Here is a 12619-nt window from a genome sequence, read left to right as displayed (position 1 = left end):
TAATAATTGAATTGTCTTTTATAGATTTGTAGCAGCTTATTATGAATTTTGAATTTGGTCCTTAGATATATGTATTACAAATATCTTTTCCTACTCTCTGTGTTGCTTTTAAATTGCTTTTTAATTATGTTGCTTTTTCATTTCTTGTCTTCGTCTCTTCATGCAGTTCTCAATTTTAATGCTGTCCAATTGGTCAATTTGTTTATAGTTAGTCCTTTTTGTGCCCTAAGAAGCCTTTGCCTACCACCAGGTCATGAAGATATTCTCCTAGATTTTCCACTAGAAGCCTTATTATTTCTCATGCACATCTTCACACTCCAATTCCTTGTGTATATATATCATAAGCAAATACGATATTCCTTTGTATATTTTTAGTTTTATATAAATACTATATAATAACATATTATAACATAGTAATATAATAACCCTGGTGGCTCAGTGGTAAAGAATCCGCCTGCCAATGCAGGAGATGCAGATTCGATGCCTGGATTGGAAAGATCCCTTGGAGAAGGAAATGGTAACACACTCTAGTATTCTTGCCTGGGAAATCCCATAGACAGAGGAGCCTAGCAGGCTACAGTCTGCGAGGTCACAAAAGAGTCGGACATGACTTGGTGACTAAACAATAACAGCAAATATGATAACATTCTACAATTTCCTTTTTGCACTCAATAGTACATTTAGGAGATTAATCTTTGTTGATATGTGTAGCTTTCACTCATTCCCTTTCACTGGAGCAAACTTAATTACACTGTATACATATAACGCCATCTGTTTACCCTTTCTTCTACTTATGGACGTTCGGTTGCCGCCAGCATTCATCACCACAAGTCATGCTCCTGTGTATCCACATGCGGGTGCCTCCTTGCGTGAGAGTGTCTGTAGGGTGCTTGCCTCCCCAGTGAAGCTGTGGTTTTACAGCTATAGAGACTCAGCGCTCAGGGCTGCTGAGGAACAGGACTGAGGAGAGAGATGGGTGAGTGGATGTGGGGGCTGCAGGGTGGGGCCAGGTAGTCCTGGCTCTGGGCCCCTACCTGTTTCAGCCAGAACAGATTTGCTTTCATGCGTGAGGATTCGCGGTTCTGTTAACACTTTTTGTTTGAAAAATGGATTCTGCTTTAAAAAACAAGGACAGCATGAAAACTGAGTGAAAGTATCATTCACAAAGTGTTACAGGCGCCACTGGGCTGTGTGAACTGCGAGGAGGCAGTTGGGTCCCCCTCCAGCCCAAGCCGCTCTGCCCCTCTGCTGCCTTGCTCGGTGCTGTCCACAGACTCTTCCCATGCAGCAACCCCTCTTTCTTCTCTGTAGCTAGACTCCATTTCTGTATCTTCAGTGTCCACTGCAGTAAGCGTTTGGTGATGGATTGACTAACGGATAAACTTTTGAATAACTTAGCACCACAGTCATCTCATACTAGTACATTTTACAGTACACAAACAAAAAAACTTTTACTTTCTTATTTTTAAAAAAATTGTTATTTTGGGAACTTTCCTGGTGGTCCAGTGGTTAAGACTTCACCTTCCAGCGCAGGAGGTATGGGTTCAATCCCTGGCTGTGGAGCTAAAATCCCACATGCCTCATGGCCAAAAAACTGAAACATAAAACAGAAACAATATTATAACAAATTCAATAAGGACTATTAAAAAAAAAAGAAATTTGTTAAAAAAAATTAAACATTCTTATTTTATATTGGAGTATAGTTGATGTACAATGTTGTGTGTTGCAAGTGTATGGCAAAGTGATTCAGTTATTTATATGCATATATCCATTCTTTTTCAGATTCTTTGTTCTTATATAGGATAAACCACTTTTATATCTGTCTTTCCCTTCAAATCAACCTGGAGCTTTCAGGGTTACCAGCTTCACAGAGGTGAATACTGAGGGTCAGGGAGGTGAAGAAACTTGAGGTCACATGATTGGTAGGTGGCAGATTTGAAACCTGGACCCAGGCGTTTGAATCCTGGCATTGGGCCCATTCCACTAGTGTGTGTGGCTTGAAAACATGGCCTTAATCCAGACATCAATTAATAAGTAACCTGTGCATTACCCTCTGCAGCTTCCGAGTACTCTCCACAGCCCTTCTGTGGCTGGATGCACCCCACCTTTTTTCAAAGACAGGGAGACTAGTGGTAAGAGAATGGAAGTATCTCACCCAAGGCCGCACATTGTGGAGCAACTAAGCTGTGTTCACTGCCCAGCTCTGCTTCCCTGACCCGCTCTGCTCCTTCCCTCACCTTCACTCCTGGTGCAGGGCCCGGAGGCATCTGGGGACAGGCCGGCTCCTCGGCAGCCCTCCAAGTCCAGCCTCCTGCAGCCTGAAGGCCTCACCCTCCCTGGCAGGCCCAGGAAACGGGTTGGCTCTGAGCGGCTGAGCAGCCCCTCCCGTGAGGCCTGGAGTTGTTTTTCTTATCTAAATAAACTCTGTACAAACATGGCCGCATTACTCATGAGTAAGTTATTTGCAATAGCGTGTTCCAGAGATGGGGAAATTAGTTCACACTGGAACCACGTCTTAACCTGGTAAATGAATGGGGAAGAGGAAGGAGTTTTAGACCCAGGTCAGTGGAATCCAAAACCTACTCTTTTGGGCATCCCCCCTCCACCTCAAGCCTGGGGAACACTTTTGCACCTCGTCCTACACCCTGTGGGCCCCATGAAGGACAGGCAGCACTAATCTGTGCCCAGGGCAGAGGGCCAGTGAGCTCTGAGGGCCCAGGACCCTGTCTCCCATGGTGTCCACCTTTTCCTGCTAGCTTCTTCTTTTTTTAAGTATTTCTTAAAAAAATTTTTTTTTATTATTTTTGTTGTTATTTTATTCTTTTTTTTTTTTTTTTTTTTGCTGTACCATGCAGCATGTGGAATCTTTGTTCCTCCACCAGGAATCGAACCCATGCCCCCTGCATTGGAAGCACGGAATCTTAACCACTGGACTGCAGGGAAGTCCCACCAGCTTCTTAAGGGAAGAGGATAGGGAAGCTTTGCTTTATCCTCAGGCCTTTTGTGAAATGGGTGCTGAAATCAGTTCAGTTCAGTCACTCAGTCTTGTCCAACTCTTCAAGACCCCATGGACTACAGTAGGCCAGGCCTCCCTGTCCATCACCAACTCCTGGAGCCAGCTCAAACTCATGTTCATGGAGTCGGTGATGCCATCCAACCATCTCATCCTCTGTTGTCCCCTTCTCCTCTTGCCTTCAATCTTTCCCAGCATCAGGGTCTTTTCCAACGAGTCAGTTCTTCTCATCAGGTGGCCAAAGTGTTGGAGTTTCAGCTTCAGCATCAGTCCTTCCAATGAATATTCAGGACTGATTTCCTTTACCATTGACTGGTTTGATCTTCTTGCAGTCCAAGGGAGACTCTCAAGAGTCTTCTCCAACACCACAGTTCAAAAGCATCAATTCTTTGGTGCTCAGCTTTCTTTATAGTCCAACTTTCACATCCATACATGACTACTGGAAAAATCATAGCTTTGACTAGATAGACATTTGTTGGCAAAGTAATGTCTCTGCTTTCTAATACGCTGTCTAGGTCGGTCATAGGTTTTCCTCCAAGGAGCAAGCAGTTACCATCTGAAGTGATTTTGGAGCCCAAGAAAATACAGTATGTCACTTTTTCCATTGTTTCCCCATCTATTTGCCATGAAGTGGTGGGACCAGATTCCATGATCTTCGTTTTTTGAATGTTGAGTTTTAAGCCAACTTTTTCACTCTCCTCTTTCAACATCATCAAGAGGCTCTTTAGTTCCTCTTCACTTTCTGCCATAAGTGTGGTGTCATCAGCACGTCTGAGGTTATTGCTATTTTTCCCGACAATCTTGATTCTAGCTTGTGCTTCATCCAGCTCAGCATTTGTCATGATGTACTCTGCATATAAGTTAAATAAGCAGAGTGACAATATACAGCCTTGACATACTCCTTTCCCAATTTGGAACCAGTCCATTGTTCCGTGTCTGGTTCTAACTGTTACTTCTTGACCTGCACACAGATTTCTCAGCAGGCAAGTCAAGTGGTCTGGTATTCCTATCTCTTTAAGAATTTTCCACAGTTTGTTGTGCTCCAAACAGTCAAAGGCTTTGGCACTCTGGAACTCTCTTGCTTTTTTTATGATCCAATGGATGTTGGCAATTGGATCTCTGGTTTCTCTGCCTTTTCTAAATCCAACTTGAACATCTGGAGGCTCACATACTATTGAAGCCTTACTTGGAGAATTTTGAGCATTACTTTGTTAGCATGTGAGATGTATGTAATTGTGTGGTAGATGAACATTCTTTGGTATTGCCTTTCTTTGGGATTGAAATGAAAACTGACCTTTTCCAGTCCTGTGGTCACTGCTGAGTTCTCCAAATTTGTTGACATATTAAGTGCAGCACTTTCACAGCATCATCTTTTAGGATTTGAAATAGCTCAACTGGAACTCCATCACCTCCACTAGACTTGTTTGTAGTGATGCTTACTAAGGCCCACTTGACTTTGCACTCCAGGATGTCTGTCTCTAGGTGAGTGATCGTGGTTATCTGGGTCAGGAAGATCTTTTTTGCATAGATCTGATTATTCTTGCCACCTCTTCTTAATATCTTCTGCTTCAGTTAGGTCCATACCATTTCTGTCCTCTATTGTGCCCATCTTTGCATGAAATATTCCCTTGGTATCTCTAATTTTATTGAAGAGATCTCTAGTCTTTCCAATTCTATTGTTTCCTCTATTTCTTTGCATTGATCACTGAGAAAGACTTTCTTATCTCTCCTTTTTATTCTTTGGAACTCTGCATTCAAATATATATCTTTGATATAAAAGGTATATCTTTCCTTATCTCCTTTGCCTTTAGCTTCTCTTCTTTTCTCAGCTATTTTAAGGCCTCCTCAGACAACCATTTTGCATTATTGCATTTCTTTTTCTTGGGGATGGTCTTGATCATCACCTCCTGTACAATGTCACAATCCTCCATCCATAGTTCTTCAGGCACATTGTCTATCAAATCTAATCCCTTGAATATTTGTCACTTCCACCATATAATCATAAGGAATTTGATTTAGGTCATACCTGAATGGTGTAGTAGTTTTCCCTACTTTCTTCAATTTAAATCTGATTTTTGCTATAAGAAGTTTATGATCTGAGCCACAACACCTGGTTTAACTAAACTCCTTCAGCTTCTGGAGCTGGTTCTTTCACAGGAAGACCCTGGGATCAGGGGAGGGAGGGGCTCAGGAGCTGTTATGTAAATGAGGATACGGTGCCTGGCAAATCACCTTTGTCGTTATGACTGTCTCAGGTACTCAAGTGTGGGAAAGAGAAGATGCTAAACGTGGCTTATGTTGGCCCACCACCAAGTGTGTGCTGTGTGTGTGCTAAGTCGCTTCAGTCGTGTCTGACTGTTTGCCACCCTATGGACTGTAGCCCGCCAGGCTTCCCTGCCCATGGGATTCTCCAGGCAAGAATACTGGAGTGAGTTGCCATGCCCTCCTCCAGGGGATCTTCCTGACCCAGGGACTGAACCTGCGTCTCTTGTATCTGCTGCATTGGCGGGCGAGGTTTTTACTGCTAGTGCCACCTGGGAAGGCCTTCACAGCTACTCTGTCAGGGGCATTCATTACCTCATCTTGTAGTGAGGGCCTGAATCTCAGAGAAGCTCTGTGATATGCTCAAAGTAGATGAGGAGTGGATCATAAACCTCGGACAGTGGGGTTTGCATTTGCAAAGGACCCTTGGACATAAGGTCTTAACAGAATTCCTGGAACTGCTGGGAAAGGAACCTTAGGCCTTGACTCCTCGTTCAAGAAATCCTGGTTTCAGCAGAATGTTTCTCAGGGGCCGTCTCTAGTCCCAGACTGGAGTATATAGGTCCCATGGAACATGGGAACTACATTTGACTTCTCTCCAGAACTCTGGACTGTGGTACCCAGGCTATGTGGTCACAGGGACCCCTTTGTCCTCTTTACCAGCTTCAGAATGATGGGCCCTAGGTTGGAGAGGCTGTGGCTATTGCATGGTGTGGTCCTTGTCCTGGGGGCCTTTTCTCATCGCCTTGCATGAGGACAGGGCTGGGATGAGACCCTGAGACACCCTGAGAGAGTCAGTCTCCACATACCACATTCCAGCAAAAATAGTCTAAACTTGATAACGTGCCTCCCATCCATGTGTGCTGAACTCAAGTAGCTTTTTCTAGAAATTCTGCTTGTAAAATCCTGGGTGAATGCAAGAAAGTTGAATTTTTCTCCTTGGCTGCAAGTGGGGCAGGAGGGGGAGGGTGCTTTGCAGCGGGCTTAAGCCCCTTCTTGCTCTGCCTCCTGGATTTCCCCATCTGCCAAGAGGGTCTTCTTACACATAGTGGGTGCTCAGCCCCCATATTCTGAATTGAATGATGTATGCTCACTTCCCAAAGAGAACTAAGTCTAAGCTGTACTGTGTGAGGTGTGGGCAGAGAGTCTGTGCCAGCCTAGCTGAGGCACACACGTGCACATACACACCTACACACACGTGCATGGGGAAGAGGCATAGGAGAACACTGTGTGTGAACTCATCCACCCTCCTTAGTTCCAGCTTAAAGGGACAGCAAAATTAAAATGTGTTGTTCCCTCTCCTAATTAATATCTGAGTTCAAGGGTCTTCCTTGGAGGTCCAATGGCTAAGACTTTGCCTTCCAATGCAGCGAGTGAGGGTTCAATCCCTAGTCAGAGAACTAAGATCCCACATGCCTTGCCACCAAAAAACCAAAACATAAATCAGAAGCAATATTGTAACAAGTTCAATAAAGACTTCAAAAAAAAAATTCCAAGTTTGGGATCCCTACACTTAACTAGGTGCTAACTGAGCTCTGATGCTGACTGTCCTTTATGGACAAGTTTCTCACAGAAGGATCAACTGCTAGCCCTGAACTGAATGGCTAGAATGTTGGGCCTGGAACTCACAGCTTCACAGAAGATGCAGTTCCATAAAGGGATTTTAGTTTCCTGATGCAGTCCCAGGCAGATGCATGATATGGGTATGCTTTCCTACTTAAAACCAGCTCTGCTTAAAAAATAACATTGGAGGCAAAAATACACTTAATGAAGGTGTGACACACCGCAAAACCACGGCCAGTGGGATTTGAGTTTGAGAGGGAGTGTATAATTGTGTGTGTTTTAGACATTAAGGTAATGTGGCCTCACTTGGAAAAATCTGAGGGGAGTAGAGAGCGACCTGTAAAAATATGAGTCCATGCTGATCGGGAGTTTACCTCCACCCTTGCTAGCTAAACTGTAGGATAGTTAGTGTTTATGTACGCTCATTATTTTCCTTCATTCCATCAAATATTTATGGGAAGGCTGCTTTGTGTCAGGCAGTATCCTGAACACTTGGTGACATACCTGTTAATTAGACAGATGAGTTCTGATCTGTGTATTCAAGTCTGTGGGAACAGCACTTGTCTTTTCTGGCTCTTGAATTAACCTACCTGCTACCCAAGGGCAGGAGGCCAGGCTCTCCTGGAGGCATATTTTCCAGCCATCGTCCTGAACAGGGGTGCCTACTATGGAAGCTGAGGCATGGGGCCCAGCAAGCTGACAAATCCACGCCCTTTCCATCTTTCATCCCCTCTCCTTGGCTTCTCTCCTGGGCCTCCTGGGCGGCCTTGGCAGGAAGGGGCCCTGAGAGTTTAGCTGTTGATTGAAGCTGACAAGGAGTCGAGGTGTTTTCCTCCCACAGTCATTTGCATTGAGTTAGGGGATTCCCAGAGACCAGAGGATGCGTCTTTATCAGTGAATTAGAAGGTCAGAGCTAGAAGAGGCACAGAGGCAAACAGGCTCCAACTGGAGGAACGGCAGCTCTGTGGCAGAGTTTCAACAAGGATCCCAAGGCAGAAAAGAACTCAGAAAGCCATTCTGCCATGATGTCTGCCATGGGTGCAGAGAAGGGTGTTTGAGTCTTATACTTAAACTCAAGGCCACTCCAATCCCTTCCTTTTACAGACAAGGAAACTGAGACTGGGGATGTAAATAATAATACAATACAATACAAGCTAGAGCAGGTCCACGGATAGAACCAAACTCTCCACCTTCCCAACCCCTCCCCCATGCCAGCACTCCAGTCAGTCTGTTCTTCTGCTGCTTAACCAGGTTTCAAGCCCTTCATAGAGAATTCCTCCCCAAGTCCCAACCATTCTTTTCATCTGCGGGTGAGGCTGGTCCAGATCAGGAGCTGACCATCATAATGCATGCTGCTCCGATGGTCCTTTCGGTCCCTGACCTTTCCTAGTGATTGTTCGGGGGCAGTAAAAGGCAGTGCCATGGAAGCTGAATCCATACCAGGAACTACAGGATTGTGGTCCACGTTGCCTGGATTTTAGCAATTGGCACCTCAAACCAATCTTCACGTAAATCCTCCCACGCATTCCCTACAGATTGGCTTTCTGACATCCCCTAACTCAGTGGCCAAACAAGCATGGGGCTGAGAGTCTGCAGTGTAGGTCAGGATTCTACATTTTAGTTATGAGACCATGGGCACATCGTCTAATCTTTCTGGGCCTCAATTGCCTGACTATTAATTCAATTCATCACCAAACTTTTATTGAGTACGTTCAGTGGGCTCAAGCACAGGTGTTGGGGTGAGAAAAATATCACAAGGTCTTTGACCTTCAAGGCATTTAAAATCTACTATAATGAATTAATTATTAAGATTGGTGCAAAAGTAATTGTTGAAATTTGCTGCTTGATATTGGGATACTTTCTTAAATAAATGTGATTTTGTTATATATCATTTTAATGCACATTTCTTTCATTTTTTTTTGCTAATGACTTATTATTTGCTGTTTATATTTATTTTAGACTAGGTAAATGATATTAGACAAAAAGCAAATTCGAGCAATTTTCTTATTTGAGTTCCAAATGTTTTGTAAAGCAGCAGAGACAACTCGCAACATCAACAATGCATTTGGCTCAGGAACTGCTAATGAATGTACAGTGCAGTGGAGGGTCAAGAAGTTTTGCAAAAGAGGCAAGAGTCTTGAAGATGAGGAGTGCGGTGGCTGGCCATCAGAAGGTGACAACATTCTCTGGTTGTTCAACATTTGAAGCAAATTCAGTTCAGTTCAGTCGCTCAGTCGTGTCCGACTCTTTGCGACCCCATGGGCTGCAGCACGCCAGGCCTCCCTGTCCAGATTAGAAAGGTGAAAAAGCTTCATGAGTGGGTGCCTCATGAGCTGGCCACCAAAAAAAAAAAAAAATCATCATTTTGAGGTGTCATCTTCTCTTATTCCACACAACAACAATAACAACAAAACCATTTCTTGATGGATTGTGATGCGAGGCAAAAAGTGGATTTTCTATGACAACTGGCAATGACCAGCTCAGTAGCTGGACCAAGAAGAAGCTCCAAAGCACTTTCCAAAGCCAAACTTGCACTGAAAAAAGGTGATGGTCACTGTATGGTGGTCTGCTGCTGGTCTGATCCACTACAGCTTTCTGGATCCCAGTGAAAGCGTGACTTCTAAGACGTATGCTCAGCAAATCAATGAGATGTACCAAAGACTGCAATGCTGAAGCCAGCATTGGTCAACAAAAATGGCCCAATTCTTCTTCACAACGATGTCCAATGGCATGTCACACAACCAGCACTTCAAAGTTGAATGAAATGGGCTATGAAGTGTTGCCTCATCTACCATATTCACCTGACCTCTCGCCAACCAACTACCACTTCTTCAAGTATCTCGATAACTTTTTGCAGGGAAAACACTTCCACAACCAGCAGGAGGCAGAAAATGCTCTCCAAGAGTTCACTGAATTCCGAGGCAGGGATTTTTATACTATAGGAATAAATCAACTTATTTCTCATTGGCAAAAATGTGTTGCTTGCAATGGTTTCTGTTTTGATTCATAAAGATGTGTCTGACCCATAATGACTTAAAATTCACGGTCCAATCCAAAACCACAATAACTTTTCCACGATATTTTAATAATAACCTGTAATAAATAAACAGATAAATGCACAAATAAGTCCTAAGTATGAGCATAGAGGTGTGAACAGGATAGAGGAGGAAAGGCTTCGTGAAGTGGGTGCTGCTCCAATCTAGACTTGGATTGAAGGAGTGTTCAACTAGTTGAAGGGGTGGAATATGGAGATGGGAGGGATGGAGAGGACACCAAAGTCAAGAAGGAGTGGTGTGAGAAAAGATACTGTGGTGTGAAAGGCCCAGGGATATTTGTAATGTGCCTGGAGAAAGGATGAAACAAGAGAGTTGAGGGTGCAGACAGACTGGCCCCATCACTCAGCGCCGTCACTCCATATGAAGCACTATGGATTCTGTTCTCTAGAAGTGTGCTGTCCAACAGGGGAGCCACTAGCCACACATGGCTATTGAGCACTTGAAATGTGACCAGTCCAAACTGAGATGCAAGCATAAAGCACACAACAGATTTCAAAGATTGCACAAAAAAAGAATATAGAGATAATTTTTATAGTGTTCACATGTTAAAATGATATACTGGATATGTTGGGTTGTGTGCATTCTACGTCGCTTCAGTCATGTTAAACTCTTTGCCACCCCATGGACTGTAGCCCACCGGGGCTCCTCTGTCCATGGGATTTCCCAGGCAAGAATACTAGAGTGGATTGTTGTTTCCTCCTCCAGGGGATCTTCCTGACCCGGGGATCGAACTCCCATCTTCTGTGTCTCCTGCATTTCAGGCAAATTATTTACCACTGAGCCCTATGTTGGGTTACATCAAATATATTAACTTCACCTGTTTCTTTTTCCTTTTTAAAAAATAACATAGCCTCAATAACATTTAAAATTACATAGGTCACTCGCATATATTTCTACTGGACAGCACTGCTGTAGACAATTGAAAGCATTCTTTATAAATTACCCAAAGCATTTTTTTACAAAGCAGGGAAATGTAGATGCAATTTACACTTCTGGAATGCTCACTCTGGCTGCAAGTAGAGAAGGAAGACAATTAGAAAATTATTGTAATAATTGGTGGTGAGCAGTGATAGGGACCTGAATTAAGATGGAGGCTGGGTGATGGGAGGCAGATCCTATAGGGTTTGGTGGCAGATTGGATATAGGGGTGAAAGAGGGGAGGAATTTCTAGGTTACTGGGTGATTGGAGACAATGGTGATGCCCCTGAGGATGGAGGGCTGAGAAGCAGGTTCACGGAGGAAGCTGACGACCTCAGTTCTGAACATGAACTTGAGATGACTGTGAGCCTCTAATTCCAGGGGACAGTTTGAGACTTGAGTTCAGGAGAGGGGTTGGGTTGGATATTTAGATTTTGGGGTCAGTTTTGAAAGATCAGGCAAGACTCAAGCAGAATACGATCACCCAGGATGGTTGTTTTCGTTTAGTCGCTAAGTCATGTCCCTCTCTTTGAGACCCCATGGACTGCAGGACACCACTCCTGCAGAGTGTACTTCCCAGAGTTTGCTCACACTCATGTCCATTGAGTGAGTGATGCTATCTACCATCTCATCCCTTCCTGTCCCCTTCTCCTTTTGCCTTCAGTCTTTCCCAGAATCAGGGTCTTTTCCAACATCAGGGTTACACAGGGAGAGAATGTCAAAGGAAAGCAGCAAGTGCCTGGCCCGGGGGAACACCAGCACCTATGGGAGGGCAGCGGGGAAAGATCGAAAAGTGTTTCCTTGTACTGCCTGCCAATAACACCGCCCTGCGATTCCTCTGCCCTATACTCAGAGATTTTTCAATAGAGACCCTTTTTCACTTTTTGATTTCAGAAGAAAACAAAAAATGTCACAGCAAAAGCTGAAGCTCTCGAGTGGATCTTGATGACTAAGTCAGATGTCAAGAAAAATTCTACCCCAGATTCAATCTCACTTTATAGAGCTGTTAGGATAAGCTGGTACAGTAGCTTTTCAGGGGGCCATTTGGTAATGACTCCATAAGTAGCCATTCTCCTTCTAGGGACTTACTGTAAGAAAATAATCAGGCACACAAATGCATATGTACAAAAGTGTTTAAAGCATCACTTTTTATAATGCTGAATAAAACTGGGAGCCACTTAAATGTCCACTTGTGGGAAGTGGCTTCATACATTATGAAAGACCCATGTGACAGGCTGCTCCACACGCATTCAAAATAGTGGAGGAACAGCAAAAGATGTTCATGATATATTTAGTGAAAAATCAGGGGGTTGTAGTGTGATTGTCTCTAGTCTGTGATCATTGTTTGTCCTCATCATGGTTAAGAACAAGGACTGTCCAGCAGGTATCTTGGCCTGTCTGAGCAGGGCCAGTCTCTGAATGTCACCTCCTCATGTCTCAGTGTCCTCTTCTGGAAAGGGCAGGGTAATGATAGCAGCCACAGGCAGCTGCAGAAACTAAATGAGTTAATCTCATTCACGTGAAGCACTGAGGGCAAGGCCTAGCATTCATGAGATGTCAGTATGTGTTAGCCTTTATTATTACTTTTAAAGACATCTTTATTGAGCTGTAATTCACTTATCATACCATTCACCCACTTAAAAATGAACAAGCCAGTGGGGTTGAATATATTCAAAGAGCTGTGCAACTGTCACAGTAGTCAACTTTAGAATATTTTCATTCCCCTAGAAAGAAACTCTGTACCCCTTGGAAGTCACTCCTACCCTCTACCAAGCCCCCAGCAACCTGTGATCTACCTCTGCCACTG

Source organism: Oryx dammah, unplaced genomic scaffold (genome assembly GCF_014754425.2).
Source record: "Oryx dammah isolate SB20612 unplaced genomic scaffold, SCBI_Odam_1.1 HiC_scaffold_11209, whole genome shotgun sequence".
Taxonomy (NCBI): Eukaryota; Metazoa; Chordata; class Mammalia; order Artiodactyla; family Bovidae; genus Oryx; species Oryx dammah.
The sequence above is the reverse complement of the archived record's forward strand: the minus strand, read 5'-3'. Positions refer to the sequence as shown.